Source organism: Cupressus sempervirens, chromosome 7, assembly GCF_028749045.1.
Source record: "Cupressus sempervirens isolate cs-2001-9-10 chromosome 7, ASM2874904v1, whole genome shotgun sequence".
In the NCBI taxonomy this organism is placed as follows: domain Eukaryota; kingdom Viridiplantae; phylum Streptophyta; class Pinopsida; order Cupressales; family Cupressaceae; genus Cupressus; species Cupressus sempervirens.
In genome coordinates, this window is record NC_143124.1 from 855,921,072 (window position 1) to 855,933,423 (window position 12,352).

Sequence of the window (12,352 nt, forward strand, 5' to 3'; positions counted from 1 at the left end):
CTAAATTCAAGACTAGAAAAAACTCTATTATGTTTAGGTTGAATTAGTTCTATAACATGTGTTAAGTAGTTTTTGAGAAAATGTGTAAAGTTGTTATGGAGTTGACTTGATTTTTGGGACATGGTGTGTTGAGCCTACCTACTATATTAATAGATTGGTACATATTTTTCATATCCTTAGAGATATTATATAGATGTTGAAGTGACAATTAATAACACTATTCCTATTGAAAATATTGTATAAGTTATTTGGAGAGGTGTGCAAGCTATGTATAGTGAGCTTATATGAAATTGTACTGCTTGCAACTATAATAGATTAATTTTGTACTTTTGGGTAGTGATTCCACCTTTTAGTAATGAGACTTATTTGGGAAGTGAACCCTCTTGTAGTGAGTTGTGCAGGGAGCACTATTGTGATTTTTTGTAACCAGTTATAATATACTAAGTGTTAATCACCAAGTTGTATTTTTTCCTAATTTGGGTTTTACATGTAAAATTATCAATTCTATGTATTGTGTCTTTTACTCATGTTTTAAAATTATTTTTAAAGTCAATTATATAATATAAATGTTTATATAGAAGTTTCAATAGTTTAAAGGAAATACTAACTCACCCCCCATTATTTTGAAAGTCCGATAGTTTATTTCTATTACTACCATATATTATCTACATGGTTCATGTCTCTGGCATTTTCCTTAAATAACATATATTAACTATAACTTTCACATCAAAATACTCTAAATCATAAATAAACATATGTAATAACAATGTAAACCAGTTTAAATAAATATACATATTGATTGTAATATAGCAATGTAAACCTATCTAACTCTAATATCAAATATAGTAATGAGGAGAATATTGTAAGGAATAAAATAGACACAATATAGAAGCATTCTAAAAATTAATAATTTAGATTGAAATCATATCCACTCTTCATTTTACAAGTTTTGCAATGAAATAACTTTCATAAGGAGAAATATAATATGAGTTGGTTTGCACAAATAATTGTTAATAGCTAAGAATAACAAGCCACTTTAAAGGATAAAACCTCCAAATATATCTAGTGAGAACACAACTAACAATATTATGATCAAATTTAATATTTATTACCTTTAGACATACCTTGACTATTATCTAGGTTGACATGTATGTTAAAATATAACACATAAAGACCAACCTAAAGAACTAAATAGTAATACTGTAATGATCGAATAATTTATTTAAGTGTTATGGTATCAAAAAGATGAATACTTATAACCATTACATATTATAGGGTCCAAGACACATAAAAACTTATATTTTAAGTTACAATTTTTTTTTAAAGATGAGAGAAACACTATATTTTCACTAGATCAACTAGAACTTTTAATACTTGATGTTTGACCCCTTTTTTAGGATATGTAAATCCATCTCCAAAAACATAGAAGTTTTGCATTTCTCTACTTAGGTTGAAACATAACTTCTCATAGTTAGGAATTTTATTATTTGGATTCAAAACTTCCCATATTAATTCCTTAATCAATTGATCAGCAAGGCATTTGACATGAAATAATGCATCATCTTCTAAGCATTCAGGATGATCCCTCATAGATGAGGAAATGGCTAAGGCTATTTGTCCATGGCATTGTTCATCCTTCAATGTAACAATAGATATGTTAATATTGATGGCATAAAAATATAACATTATCTATGTAATGGTGAAATTAAGTAGAGAGAATTAAACCTCAAAATGTTGTACATCATCAACTAAGCACAAAGATAACCCTACAAGCTCACATAATCTTGGTCAATTTAGGAATATCTTATCAATATCATCATTTGTCAAAATAGTGGTTAAGAGGATTGAGTGTAATGAAATTGGTCCAATTGATGCACTTGTTGTAGCAATCTTTATGTACTCATTGTAGTTTGGAACATATCCAACTTTATTCCATCATTCTTGTTTTAAATTGGCTTTACCATAATCTTCCCACTAAACATTAATAAAATAAATTAAAAGTTAAATATTTTTCATAATTTTATTCATGGATCTATATATTTTAAATTAATTTTGAAATATGATGGCAAATTTTTTTTCATATAAAAAGAAGCATTATTATATGATAAAAAACCCTTAATCATAAAATGAAATTTAATATTTATAGAAAAAGTCAAATTTAACAACATAATGACGGGCAATCAATTTTTGATTAACGTCAAATACATAATCTATAAAAAAAATTTAATAATTATTTTTCCTTCATGATGCATAATAACTATAGAAAACTAAAATTTTAAAAATATTTTTGTAAAGAACTATATGTACCGCTTTTGTAATGAATTTTGTCATATCATGCCCTTGCTTTTTAGTGGCATCACTTGAAAATTCATTAACTATTTTAGAAACAAAATTCATGATTGCCTTGAAATCATTTGGAAAATTTTGCATAAGTGAAACATTCCAACCTTGAATAATGACCTCAGTAACAAGCTCAACTTGTTCAAGAGTTAAATAGTCATCAAGTGTAGTGACAAGGGTTACTACTTTAGCGATTGCAATTCTAGAACTGCAAAATTCCATGTCATCTAGAACAATAATTCCCATCAAAAGGTACTCAATTGAATGCTCTCTAAGTGCTATCAATTTTGAGATCCCAAAATCTAGCTACCAACTACATAAAGTTGATCGATTTTTTATTTTTAATAAATTAAAAATGAAAAATAAGCATGATAATTATAAAATATATCTTGAAATAGAAAAAACCAAGGAATATATAACAACTTAAGGGTTCTCCCAAGTTTTTTTTTCAAATCATCTATAGCTTGTCTTATTTGTTTCACAATATATATAGTTGAAATTATAGAATAGTGGTGTCACTATTTTGTGTGTTGGTGAGAAATTTTCTTTAAAGGGTACAAAATAGCATAATCATAGCAATGTCATGTTTATCTTTCAATGGTTGGGTTGTTTCAAGTTTGTAGGGAGTATATTGCATGTTTTTATGCATAATTAACTATGAACAATTTATTATGCTTTTTAGATTATAGTACATTAATAGTTGTCTCTAGTAAATATTTGTGTAGAAAAAATATTTAATAAATCATTGTGTGAAAATATAGGACCACCTAAAGGCGTTTTGACAAACCCATACATGTTATGTTGATTGAAAAATTATGATCATTCTACTTAATTATTTAGACATGACACAATCATGTACATATTAGCTTGCAAGATTCACTTTTATATCTCATTTAATTGTATTTTTCTAATAATTATATTTAAGAGGTCATCACTTATAACTTACTATTAATGGGTACATAAACCAAAACATAGATATTCCTTGTTGAAAAATGTCTATTACAATAAGTTCCTCCACCATACTTTGCACCATATGTGACTTGTGCGACTACCACATCTCATGGCGATGTTTATCAAAACTTACCATATATTATTTTCAAATTGTATGAATTTTATAAAGAGAAGACTTGTTGCATAATACATGAAAGATTTTTCATAGAATTACAAATATTGAACCTCTAATCAATAGAATTATAAATAACAAACCATTAATCCATAGTTTAAGACTAGCTAGACAACATTCAACAAACAACTCTATAAGATCAAGACTTACACCCAAGTCTAATCTATAGAAGTGGAAGCTTTATATGACATAATATTCTTTGGAGATAGTGTAGATAGATGCGAACTGTAAAGCTTAAATTACTTGTTTATGCTTTAATTCATTAATTTTTCTATACTTGTCAATCCTTCCCTTTCTATCATAAGAGAAAATATAAGATTTATATTTTTTTTCTAATTTTATTATCATTCTCATTACTTATAAAATAGTCGCTCTTAAATACTTTCTCTTCTATCTTCTTTCATTCATAAGGGGTTACAAAAAGCTATTCTATTAACTTCATTTGTTAATATGGTAATTGTTATAATAGATAAGGTGAGAAGCCATACATTCTAACAATGTGGTTTTTCAAACCTATAGTTAGGTTAAAATTAATTGTCAAATGATTATTCTCAGTGGAAAAGAATGAGGTTTGGGAGCTTAGAGTGATATTGGCTCTGCTAGGGTTTCTTGCCTCATGCAATTTTTTAGTTCTCTTGAGTATGTCTCTTCATCTAAACTTTCCTTTTCTAGGCAACACCTATCAAACTACATTTACTACGGGAGTCTTTAAGCTTTTTTATAATGGCTCCAGCTAGCAATGACCCAGTTGTTTCTAGTGTGCACGTTGCTGCTTTAGACTACCATGGCACCACCTTTAAACAAATGCCCATGCAAGTTTGTCTCAAAGATCTTTCATGAGGTAATCCTGATATTATCCTTCCTTTGCAAGAATTTGATGTTGCATGTGACTGGTTAGAGCACCACACCTTGATAGGATATTTTGTGGGTCTAGCTCCTCCTAAAGCTATACTCAGAGACTGGGTTAACAAGAACTGGACCCCTCGTGGGGTTCACCTTGATGTCATGAAAAACCTTACCAAAGGTTTTTTTTAATTTCACTTTGCCAACCCATCACAAGCAGAGGTGATTTTCACTAATGGCCCTTGGTATGTCTGTTCTTCTCTGCTTGTTTTCCAAAAATGGTCCCGAGACTTTACTGTCTCGGATGATAATAAGTTTAGGGTCCTTGTGTGGGTTGAGTTCCTAGGTTTACCCTTTCCATCTTGGCATTTCATTGAGTCCATTGCCCAAAACCTTGGCAAAGTTGTCACCAAGGAGCTTGAGAAATTATTTAATGCTCACCCTTAGCATCGCGTTTGCATCAAAGTTGATCTTTCCAAGGATCTTCGTGATTTCGTGGAAATATAGATTGGGGCACAAACCTTCTCTCAGAAGGTGCTTTACTTGAACCTTCCTAACACCTATTATAGGTGCTAGTCGGAAAAAAAAAAGATTCAAGATTGCCCCTTAGTTACTTCCAGGGAAAAACTTGTGCCTAAAGATGCACCTGTCAAACAAGCCAAAGGAAAAAATGAAGATTGGGTTACTGTTGGATGCAAGGGCAAGGTTACCTCGACCCCTTTGCAGCCCAAAAATTATTATGCAGTGGTTTTCGTTGTTCCTCCTATTCCCACCGAAAGGTCTACACTAGCTAGCATGGGGACACAGGTGGCTTTGACTATTCCTCCTCTAGGGGTTTCACATGTTTCAAACCCTACTAACATGCAGAGGATCAAGGCTGCCGCCAAGGCTTCCACCTTAGTCAAGGATCACACTCCTCTTGCAGCCTCTTCCATTGTGCCACCAGTAACACGACACTCTCCCAGTCCTCCTAGACGTGCTGAGGTACTAGAGATAAAGCTACAGGTTGTAAGTTCAAAGGATTTCTTGTCTAACTTTCACCTGGCTCCTACCTTCTTGCAAAATAGCTACTCCTCTCTTGAGGATGAGGATGACATGGAAGAGTACTCATGAACTGCCTTTCATGGAATATTCAAGGTCTTACAGACCTCACCAGAAAGTACTATGTCCGGGATACCCATCATAGACTTGGTAATTTGGAATTTTTGTGTTTACAAGAAGTAAAAATATCTAGTTTCATGTTTGCTTCTGCATGTTGTGTTATTTGGTAGGACGACATTATGTTTTGCTCACAACATGATGCTAGCTGAAGTGGTGTAGTTACTCTCCTATCACCTCGCCTTCATTTTGCTATTATTTCACACAGTTCTGACCCTTCACATAGAATTGTTTAGCTTTTACTTTCCATTAACAATCACTCTTTTCGAGTCATTAATGTTTATGCTTCCAATGATGCTATTGAAAGAGCCCAGTTGTGGGCCTGGCTAGCTGACAATTTTCCTCTAGCTATTTGGGTCATGTGTGGGGAATTCAATATGGTTGAAGTGGCATCTGACAAAGAAGGCATTCTACCTTTTTTTTAGACAGCTAGGGAAAGAGTAGCTTGGTACTACATGCATAATAAATTGGGCCTATTTGATCCCAATAGTAACTGCCACCAAAGTAGTGGGGTCTGGCACACTTGGTCCAACTTTTGAGTTGGCCTAGATCATATATTAAAACATCTTGATCATGCCATGATCTCTGTGCAATCTTTTTTCTCCTTTTCTAAGGATCGGGATTTTCCTATCATTCCCCTATCAGATGTCACTTTATCTGACCACTATCCTATTTATTTTGGCATTACTTGGCAAACAACTATCCCCAAGGTAGCTAAGTCCCAGTTTTTTCTCAACATGTTAGTGTTGATGCATGCTTCCACCATCTCACATATCCAACATGTTTGGAATTTGGAGCCATGTCTGCATTCTCAAAGGGGATATATTCAATGGTGGGATGATGCCATTGCAAGAACTACACGATTCCTGAGCATCTATGGGCATCAAGTTGCCAATTTTTGAAAAAGGGCTTATGTAGCTAACACCCTTGCCCTCAAAAAAGCTTTTGAGGCTCTCACTATCAACCCCTTTGATGCAGATCTACAAGTTCAACTTGCCAAGATTCAACATGACAAGAAAGTTGTTGACAACTATGCTACCCGTGGAGCTCAACTCAAGGCTCGTCTCCACTAGTTGAAAGTTGGAGACAAAGCTTCCAAGGGCTTTTTTCATGCTCTCTAAGTCTGTCATACCAAAGTTGGGATTTAGAAACTCAAACAGGGCACGACTATTTTGTCTAGTCTCCCTGACATATTGTAAGCATTCGTTCATCATTATGAGAATTTCTTTGCTTTGCAAGGAAATTCGGTTTCCCAAGAAGAAGCTCTCCAAAAATGCATCTTTGTTACTCCAAACAGCCTTGCAGGGGAGCATCATGATTTTTGTGAGCAACTTCTTTCCCTCAACATTCATAAAGAGACTGCCTTTTCTATGGCAGATGACAACTCCCTTGGGTGTGATGGATTTCCCTGTGAGTTTTTGCAAGCACCTCTGGGAGCAAATTGGCTCAAATCTGCATAGAGTCTATCTTGAAGCATATCATTCTAAAAGCTTAGGAGCCATTATAAATAAAGGAAATATTAAATTCATACCTAAGGTTGGTGATTCGGAAGACATATGTAATTGGAGGCTCATCACTATTCTGAATGTGGCTTATAAGATAATTGCCAAGGCACTCTCTCTCAAAATCAGGCACATGCTACCTCTAATTGTGCTACCCGAGCAAATTGGGTTCATCAAATCCAAATACATTCTTGATAACATTATTGCTGTCTAGGAAGGGATGGAATGGGCTCGCAAGTCCAAATAGAAGGCTATCTTTCTGAAGATAGATTTTTCCAAAGCCTATGACCGCATTGAATGGCCTTTCATCCTTGCTATGCTCCAGGCCTTGGGATTTGGTTCCAACTTTATTCAATTCGTGGAGATGCTTTTTGGTGATGCTAATGCTTGCATTACCATTAATAATTCATAGTATGAGGCCTTTGGGCTCTTTTGCTCCATCAAGAAAGGTTGCCCTTTAGCTCCAACGCTTTATGTTCTTGCTGCTGAAGGGTTTGGGTACTTGCTTGCTCATTCTGTTTCTTCAGGACTGGTCTGTGGTATTGCCTTGCCTAATTCTACATCCCAGCTTGTCAATGGTCATTTTGTTGATGATTCCTTCCTTACTCTTCTTGAAGAGGAGGACAACATCAACAATGCACTATCTTGTCTGAAGACTTTTTGTTAAGCCCCTAGATCTACCATCCAATGGCATAAAATGATCTACTACCGCTAGTCTTTTTTACTAGCTCCATCTTGGCTCAGCAAGTTTGAGTAGAAATGTGTCACTCACGATGAGATTTTTCATTTTCTTGGCATCCCTTTTACCTTTCAAGCTTCCCCTCTAGAGCTTTGGAATGATGTCCTTGCTAAGATTGCAAAAAAGTTTGATTACTAGATTACCAAGCCACTCTCTCTTGCTGGTAAATTTTAGATTTGTTTGAAGATTCTGGTGGCCACCCATGTTTATTATTCTTCCAGTTGGGCTCCTTCCAAAGCTTCCTATCTTAAGTTGGAACTCCTGCTTAGAGATTTCCTTTGGGCCTCTGGTTTTGATCATCATGGATTTCACAGAGTCGCTTGGGAATTTTGTTGCCTCCCTAAAGAATCTGGTGGCCTTAGTCTACTTTCCACTCAAAAACAAGGCCTAGCACTTTGTGCCAAGTGGATCATTCGAGCTATTACTCGAGACAAAGCTTGGAAGATTTTGGTTCGCCATTGCATTTCTTCTAGCTTCCTTATCAATAGACCTATGTGGAAGGGGATTGGTTTTCAAACCCTTCTCATCATGCATGATCCTATTGTCATACAAGGCTCATTTTTTATCAAGAGCATCTAGAAAGCTTGGGAGGCTATCAAGCATTGGCTTCATTGGGCTGGGGATGACTTTCGTAATGGCTTCTTCTTGAATCAAAATAATATTTGGTGGTCTCCCTTGTTTTCTATTTAGGGTAATCCTCTTGCCAAAACCCAAGGTGCCAGTGCTCTTCATTTTTTCAAACATGGCATTAGAACTGTCAAAGATCTCTTTTTCAGAGTCAGTATGAGATTCAGGACTTGGGAAGACATGCAGGTTCAGTACCACCTTGCCTGTGCAGATCGACAGACTTTTGACCTTTTGCTTTCCTCCATCCCTATACATTTAGTGCACAAGGTTGGAATCTAGTCTAGTCGTCCTTGGTGGCATGACTGGAAGTGGTATCCTAACACTCCTTTTGCCAACTACATGCCCAATAAGGGATACCAATGGATTTCATCCCATCTTTCGATGGTTGACACACTCAACAAGAGATGGCATCTGCAATCTTTGCTTTCTCAATGGCAAAAATGCTTTGATACCATCTGGTGCACTATTACTGAGCCCAAGATTGCCCACTTTTCTTGGTGCCTTGCCTTCCAAGGTCTTCCCCTAGGGCCTCAGCTCAAGCACATTGGGGTTTTTGATCCTAGATGCCCCTTTTGTGGTCAGCCTGAGTCCTTTCTACATATTTTCTGGTTTTGTAAATGTGCACAGAATTATTGGCACTGGATTCATGATTTTTTCGAGCCCTTTAGGCCATAACCATTTTCATGGCACATGATCTTGCTGGGTGATTCCCCCATAATTCTCAGAAAGTACTCCTAGGTCTGGCATACATTTAAGATGAAAATTTTGTTTACTCTATGGAAAGATAGAAATGTTGTTTTATTTACACACAGCTTTTTGGATGTTAACATTGCAATGTACACTAAAGCTTGTATTTGTAACAATGTTATTATGCAGATACAGGTGCAAGCTAACAAAGTTTCCATGGAAGTTGCTCACCTGTAGGAGTTGCTCAACCACTGGGGCAATGCCCCTTGCACTATGGCTTGAGTACCTCCTGATACCTTGGCAGACACCTCGATGCCTCGTGGCCATCGATAGCAACACCACTCCTCAGGCCGCCACTTGCACACTCCTCGCTCGCAGGCTTCCCGCCATCGCTCTCCCAGTGGTGGGGCTGGTAGCTGGAGGCGCCGCTCTACCTCACCATCCCATGGTGGCTCTAGTTGATCCCCAGTTCCTCCTCCTCATGCTCGTTGAGATAATGCTAGCAAATGGCCCTGCTTGGCGCTGGTGATCTCTCCTCTGCGGCCTGAGGTCAAAGTGCGAAGGCTACCACTAATCCCCCTACTGTTGTTGCACCTGATGATAGCTAGTTTATACCTAGCCTGCCCCCCAATCCCACCAATAATTGGGGTTTTAATGACAAAGATGATCCTCCCCCCTCGGCTGCCACTACTTTGGCAGCTTGAGGTTGCTATATATGTTTTTTTTATTTATGAATAGTTGCTATTTTTGGCTGATGTTGTGTGTTTAGATCCAGCTTAGGCCACTTGAACTCTCTCGTAGGGTGATCTTGTATCCCCCGACCCCTTTTTTGTGAATTGTATTCTTAGTATTTTTTTAACAGAATAGGACTATTCATCAAAAAAAATTAATTGTCAATATAAGTATAGATTTCTTCATTTTTTTTGTATACATGCCAAATTTAAGAAATAAAATATTTATTATTTTTAAAATTTATTAACATGAAGTGTGAATCAATCTACCTGACAATGATAGTTACCTAGAGAGTATCTTCATTTCCATCTTGTACACACATTGCAGTATATTGAAATTCAATTTTGCTATCTCCAAAATCTTCCCATCCTTCAACCTAATCAAAGTTAATAGAAAAATCTTATACTTATTTAATCCACTCCATTCAATATTTTGATAGTTTAAAATTAAAAGAAAAGATATGTTATATTTTACTACTTCCACTTGAAATTATCCAATTCATAGATTTCTATGAAATTTTGAGCTTCCCATATGGTAAAAGTGTGGAGGCCATTCATAAGTAAGCGCAAACACCACCTATAAAAACAATATAATAAAAGTTATAATTAGTGCTTCTTTAATTTTAAACTCAATAATTTTAAAATTGATCATTTTTTCTCTTCAAAATTTTTACTCAATAATTTCTAAATTAATCTAACAACCTTGTTCTTCAAGTGTAATGCCTCCAGAGAGCTCCTTTTATTTGGATCTTCACCATTGTCTAATGTTTGTTTTAGATGCAAAGAGTTAAACACTTTGGCCTCTTCCATAATTGTTTCTTCTGGAAAAGCTAAACTTGAAACTCTCAAAAGATTCAACATACTTCTAACCACATGTTCATCTCCTATATTTTTCATATTACTATTGTTTTTTCCTCCACAGTTAAAAATCTGCCCATTTTCATCCTTGAAATTTTTCAGCACATCTTTTTTAGAGTACATCACAAATCAACAAACATCTAACTTAGTATAGACAATAAAAGAATGAAAAATCATTTAAAATTATGAAAGATAATGTTTAAAATCAATCACACACACACACACACACACACACACACACACACACATATATATGATTGCACATTGAAATATGAAGAAAAATTCTAAGAATGGTCTAACATATATGGACTCAAATTAAATACATAAGTGGTCTTAAAAAGAAATTTTGTAAATAAAAAGATCATATTTTTAATTTAAAACCTAAATTAAAAGATCACAAAAATTATTAATAAAAAGAACATATTTTTAATTAAAAAATTAGATTGAAAGGTCACTTAAATTATTTGGGTACCTGCAGAAACATGATAACAATGAAGTCTAAGCACCCTCAGTCTTAAAGCTATAGCATTCAAATTCTTGTTACAACTTTGTGATCCTTCTCCTATGCCAACAACTCCATCCCAACATCTGTATTAATATATGTATCCCAATGAGTTCTATTTTCTTCAATATGTATCACTATCTTACTTTTAAAAAATTATCAAGGAAAATACAGTTTATACGAGAACTAAACAATTCTTACAAATCTTTTTACAAAAATTTAATTCAAGACAGCCTTAAATCTTACAATCTTAAAAATAAAATAAAAATTTACATTACAATCTATAATTTAAATTCAACAAATTCAAATTTACAACTTTTTAATTTGATTGTATATATATATATATATATTTATCAAAGTTTTACATCATACTCTCTCATCCATTGTTAGATCAGAGAGTGTGATTTAAAACATTTATACATTTCAACTAAATTGTAAAATTCTGAATCTAAATTTAATCGATAGAAAATTACAGACCGATAAACATAATCAAGAAGTGTTTTTATTTCATCCTCAAAATATCGATCTATTCCGAGGCAGTGCAATGCATCAACCATCTCAAGGCGTTCGATTAGATCGCCATCTCCACTCTGCATTTCTCTTAACAAGATTTTGACTTGTTTAACCAGCGTTTCAACACGTTCACGGAACTCAGATGCCTGAAAAATGAAGCCGTTTTTTACCAAAACAAATCAAAACAAAAGAGAAGAAATTATTTGATTGAGAATAGAAACAATAACATGCAGTGTGAAGTTTTGAAGTACCAGATATGGTGTTTCCAGAGATTGGACAAAACCATCATCCCAGTAATTGAAGGCATTATCTGGAATACAAGCAATGGCATCTCCTTTCAAATTAGACATTGCTAAAGCACTCCAAAATAATTTATTGTGGCAATGCGAGGAGTCTTGGAGTTTCTTAGAGGTATTACGTTCATCTAAAGACATTAATCAGCTAAATATGTCCATCAACGGTTGTAATAGTCAGAAACGAAAATGACTATCGTCAGATCAATCCCCACCGTTCCTTGTAACTGACGTGTTTACAAGGACGAGAGAAACAGAAGGCCATCGCGTGATTTTTCAACGATGGTGACACAGCCCTCATTTGTTACGACTCTCATTGTACGCGTAGGTGATAGGTATCTAGAATACAACACTCTAGAACGAAGCAGGTGGAGGCCACAAGAAAATTGTGAAATAGTTCTTTTACCAAATGAAATGAGTTTTACTAAAGACCAAA

General features: G+C 34.7%; 1 pseudogene; it reads right to left on the bottom strand.

Annotated features, from left to right (window-relative positions):
• Nucleotides 1-1,338: 1,338 nt before the first annotated feature.
• Nucleotides 1,339-11,990, bottom strand: LOC149550142 (alpha-humulene synthase-like; annotated as a pseudogene).
• Between the last annotated feature and the right edge of the window lie 362 nt (nt 11,991-12,352).